Raw genomic sequence first — 6,000 nt, forward strand, 5'->3', positions numbered from 1 at the left:
CGATGGAAGTATTATAGGGATTTCTCAGTGGTTCATTATGCCTTTTCTTGGTAAGAGGCTCCTTGATCATCCTTCTCAGTCCTCTTTTTGTCAAACAATGCTTGCTTGCAAAATGGTGTTCTGAGAACTTGTTTTTGAATACAAGAGAAGATCCATTATAACCATCAAATAGAAACTGTTGTTTTGTGGTGCACAGTAAAAACTTATCACCAAAACATGGAGCTCCTGTAAGAATGTGAATAAGGTCCTGACCACGAGGAGCCTAACTTTAACCCATTAAAGATTTATTATGTTGTATTTTTCTATTAATTCACAAATACTCAGAGATGAAACGCTGAGGAACTTTGTAGCAATTATACCACATTCGATTTTTTTTCTTCTTTACAGTTAATCTAAACAATGCTCACCGCGTGGACCGGGGATCAGAGAGGGGGTGGAGGGGGACAGCGACGGCAGTGGACGCTGGACAAGGGGCCCAGTGAGAAGAACCAAGGGTCTTATCTTCCGCACCCCCAAATTTGGCTGTGGGTGGTAGTACTGGGTAACAAGGGCTGAAGAGGGCCAAGCGTGGAGAGGGACTTCAGTTTGCAGGATGACTGAAATGGGGGCAACTGCTGCAACGGGCCTTCGTGGCCAGCTACAGCTGGGACTGTAAAATGGTGCCAAAATCGTGACTCCTGCATATGGACTCAGTGGGCAGTCCTTTGCGTACTTGGGGTAGACTTGTTGAGCTGAAAAATGTATTTCAATGTACCTGGTACACGTGACAATTAAGAAACCATTACACTTTACACTTTACAAGATTGTCTTTCATCCTCAGTGTCTCAGGACTGACAAATCCAAGGGTGTTTTCTATCATCAATGGTTTGTATCTAAATCAATAGTCTAATTGAGACGTAGGATGTGCAAGATAATGAACAATTTTTCTTCTCCAGGTGACAAAGATTACTTTATTCCACAGAAGAATTTTTATCTTGTTAATCTGTATGACATTTACTAATCTGGGTGGCTCAATAATTGGAAATGGCAACATAATATCTACAATTACTAAAGCATGTTTGCATTGCTGAATAAATAGCTTAATCTGGACTTCAGAATTACTCAAGGCAATTCAAGTTTATTGACAAATGCACAAGTACAGTGAGTTACAAGTACAATGAAAATCTTGCTTGCAGGAACATCACAGGTACATCGACCCTGACAACACACAAAAACATGCATTATATATACATTGCACATGAATTCTAAAAGGCAGTGAAAAAAAAAGACTGGAATAATAAGCAAGATATTAATTCAAAAATACATTACTAAAAAGTAAGTCTATGTTAATGCATCAGGTGGTCATAGTCATAGAGCTATACAGTGTGGAAATACAACTTGCCACGTCAACTAACATGCACCATCTATACTAGTCCCACCTGTCTTGGCCCATATCTTCCTAAACTATCCATGTACCTGTCCAAATATATTTTACATGTTGTGATAGTACCTGCCTCAACGTCCTCCACTGGCAGCTCATTCCACATACCCATCGCCCTTAAGAAACTAACAAAAGCAAGTTCAAATTCAATATTTTATATTTAGAGCAGGCCAAACATTACTTTCAAATAGATATGTTTGCGTCAATACTTGCGTTTTATTATTTTTGGCTGCTTTAAATTTAAAACCATTATATAGTGAAGGTGTAATCTCTTATCATTTTGAAATGAAATGATATTCAAAGTAATTATTCACTGCTTTAGAGTACTTCGATAGTTTAGACATTCGGAAGATTTAAACATATTTTTCCCACCTCCAGATTCAGGGACAGTTTCTTCCTAACTGTTATCAGGCAACTGAACTATCCTACCAACAACCAGAGAGCAACCTGAGCTACTATCTAATTCATTGGAGATCCTTGGACTATCTTTAATCGGACTTTACTGGACTTTATCTTACACTCAATGTTATTCACATTATTCCCTTTATCACGTATCTGTACACCATGGATGGCTGGAATGTAATCGTATTATCTTTCTGTTGACTGGATAGCACGCAATAGAAGCTTTTCACTGTACCTCAGTATACGTGAGAATAAACTAAACTAAACTAAGTAAAACTAAACTAAACTAAACTAAACTAAACTAAACTAAACTAAACTAAACTAAACTAAACTAAACTGAACTGAACTGAACTGAACTGAACTGAACTGAACTGAACTGAACTGAACTGAACTAAACTAAACTAAACTAAACTAAACTAAACTAAACTAAACTAAACTAAACTAAACTAAACTAAACTAAACTAAACTAAACTAAACTAAAAGTAAACATATTTCAAGGATGGCCATGCATGCTTTGAGGTTTTTGAGAAACCTTTGCTACTAGCACTGTAACTGAAGCATCTCACTCCACCATCGCCCAGCATTTGATAGGTGCCTGCACCCCTTCAAGTACTTGCATGAAAACCACATAAAAACATTGTTTACTCCTAAACAATAGACAATAGACAATAGACAATAGGTGCAGGAGTAGGCCATTCAGCCCTTCGAGCCAGCACCGCCATTCAATGCGATCATGGCTGATCACTCTCAATCACGGCACGGTAGCGCAGCGGTAGAGTTGCTGCTTTACAGCGAATGCAGCGCCGGAGACTCAGGTTCGATCCTGACTACGGGTGCTGTACTGTAAGGAGTTTGTACGTTCTCCCCGTGACCTGCGTGGGTTTTCTCCGAGATCTTCGGTTTCCTCCCACACTCCAAAGACGTACAGGTATGTAGGTTAATTGGCGGGGTAAATGTAAAAATTGTCCCTAGTGGGTGTAGGATAGTGTTAATGTATGGGGATCGCTGGGCGGCACGGACTTGGTGGGCCAAAAAGGCCTGTTTCCGGCTGTATATTTATGATATGATGATATGATATGATAATCAGTACCCCGTTCCTGCCTTCTCCCCATACCCCCTCACTCCGCTATCCTTAAGAGCTCTATCCAGCTCTCTCTTGAAAGCATCCAACGAACTGGCCTCCACTGCCTTCTGAGGCAGAGAATTCCACACCTTCACCACTCTCTGACTGAAAAAGTTCTTCCTCATCTCCGTTCTAAATGGCCTACCCCTTATTCTTAAACTGTGGCCCCTTGTTCTGGACTTCCCCAACATTGGGAACATGTTTCCTGCCTCTAATGTGTCCAATCCCCTAATTATCTTATATGTTTCAATAAGATCCCCCCTCATCCTTCTAAATTCCAGTGTATACAAGCCCAATCGCTCCAGCCTTTCAACATACGACAGTCCCGCCATTCCGGGAATTAACCTAGTGAACCTATGCTGCACGCCCTCCATAGCAAGAATATCCTTCCTCAAATTTGGAGACCAAAACTGCACACAGTACTCCAGGTGCAGTCTCACCAGGGCCCGGTACAACTGTAGAAGGACCTCTTTGCTCCTATACTCAACTCCTCTTGTTACGAAGGCCAACATTCCATTGGCTTTCTTCACTGCCTGCTGTACCTGCATGCTTCCTTTCATTGACTGATGCACTAGGACACCCAGATCTCATTGAACTCGTTGAACAACTGGGCATAGTTAGGGATATGTGTTTTGACAAACTTCAGCTAGTAAAAAGTTATTTATCCTCTGGAATCAGAACTAACTGGTAATTTAAAAAGCAATCCATTCCTAAGCTAACCCTGAGCAACCATTACTGGCACAAGCTTTACTTAGATAATGGTCTATGCTAAACTGTCATTGTGACCCAAGAAGCACCTTGGCACCTCTGAAGCTCTTTAGTGCCTGAACATTTTGGTGAAAATCCACCTCTGTTAGAATTATAAAATTTAGTGCAAGAGTCCATGGAAAGCTTGAGGTCCAGTTTCAATGGATTATTTCTCCAATTATTTTCTGCTGACTGTAAAACCGAAGCTTATCAAATAAATTCTGATTTGAGAGAACAAAACAAAAATACAGCAGGATTGGACTTTTTGTTTTAATTTTGCAAAGGAGTGGATGGAAAAAGAATCTGGAACGTTTCAAAATGAAATAGTGGCGGCACAATCCACCTGCAGGATTGTAGGTTAATTGGCTACGGTAGAATTGTAAATTGTCCCTCGTGTGTAGGATTGTGTTAGTGTACGGGCATCGCTGGTCAGTGCGGACTCGCTGGACCGGAGGTCATGCTTCCGCGCTGTATCTCTAAAGTCTGAAGTCTAAAGATGTTCCTTTTGGGCCCAGGACTTGCATATTCCACTCATTTTCACCTCAGGAAAAATACTCAGTTGGTGGAAAAGAAAGTGTGAAAGTACATTATAAATGACCCTCAGATCATTCACAATTCTAATCAGGGTACACTTGTCCTTTGACAATCTCAAAGTAAGTTCTGATTGCCTCAGGATATAATTTAAGTAATAATGGATATGGGTGAGATCTGACTTGACATAATTAGGACACCTTGAATGACTAAGAAGAGATTAAAGGGAGAGTCTGTCAATCTTTCAATCTGTTCTCAGTGTCACAAGATTGGACATAAATCCATTTACTCCAGCATTTTTCTGCAGACTATATCTAACACACCGTTCATCCTTGCAAGATTGAATTACAGCACTGGGAAGTAGGTCATTCAGTCATCAAATACCGAGAGCTAGATTATCAATTGGTTTCGGCTAATGATAAACAGCATTAGGCCACTGGAAGAGCTTAAGGTGGACTGTCTGAGATCAGAGTCAGGACTTGAAAATAGATAATGTTGTGGTTAATCTCTAATTAGGGTTGAATCCAGTCACATTTTAGCTTCGTCCAGTCTACTGTCGTTCCTGCTGCCCTCTTTAAATACTGTTGCACCAAGTAACATTCCTGATCAGGGTACAGGATGAAACTACTTTTAATGCCACACAACTCCAATACTGCAGGATAGTTGAATATAACACACCTTAGTATTTGCCTCCCCCTTTCCTTCCCCAAACAAACTGGCCCCGATCAATAGCTAATGCTGTTGGGGATTACAAGCATGTGGTAATTAGTGCCATATATTGATATACTATCTCATTATGCAACCAAATTGCCTTGGGATCTTGCAGTTTGATTTTAATTGAATATTTATAGACAGACTAGTTCTCTAATCCCTAACAAGCAGGAGGTTACAAAATGATTCTGGAAATTAAAGTTATTTTGCGACATATCTGTCTGCTAATTTATTTTAAATTATGTTCACCTATGTGGAATTGTCCGCGTTATTTCCTCCTCAGTGGCTTTCCCCACTGCTGCCCTTTAGCATGGATGTGCATCTCTATCAAACATGACAGCCTCCAGTGTAATGTAATAGGAAGGAACTGCAGGTGCTGGTTTATACCAAAGATAGACACAAATTGCTGGAGTAACTCAACAGGTCCGGCAGCATCTCTGGTGAAAAAGGAAAGTCAAAGGCTTGGATAGAGTGGATGTAGAGAGGATATTTTCACTAGTGGGAGAGTCTAGAGGTCATAGCCTCAGAATTAAAGGACATTCTTTTAGGAAGGAGATGAGGAGGAATTTCTTTAGGGTGGTGAATCTGTGGAATACTTCGCCACAGAAGGCTGTAGAGGCAAAGTCAGTGGATATTTTTAACGCGGAGATTGATAGATTCTTGATTAGTACGGGTGTCAGAGGTTGTGGGAAGAAGGCAGGAGAATGGGGTTAGGAGGGAGAGATAAATCAGCCATGATTAAATGGCGGAGTAGAATTGATGGGTTGAATGGCCTAATTCTACTCCTATTCCTTCTGACATGACTTAACGAAAGGTGATGTTTGGATGGGACCCTTCTTCAGTCCACCCTTCGGAGAGGAAGAGAACTTCTTCAAAGTAGGCATACCTTGAGGAGATTTGCCAAAATGGAATGGGTAGGAACTGCAGATGCATTTTTGTACCAAAGATAAACACAAAATGCTGGAGTAACTCAGTGGGTCTGGCAGCATCTCTCAAGAAAAATACTACGTGAGGTTTTGGATCAGGACACTTCTTCAGACTCCCTGAAGAATGGTCCCGACCCAAA

Source organism: Rhinoraja longicauda, chromosome 1 (assembly GCF_053455715.1).
Source record: "Rhinoraja longicauda isolate Sanriku21f chromosome 1, sRhiLon1.1, whole genome shotgun sequence".
Classification (NCBI taxonomy): domain Eukaryota; kingdom Metazoa; phylum Chordata; class Chondrichthyes; order Rajiformes; family Arhynchobatidae; genus Rhinoraja; species Rhinoraja longicauda.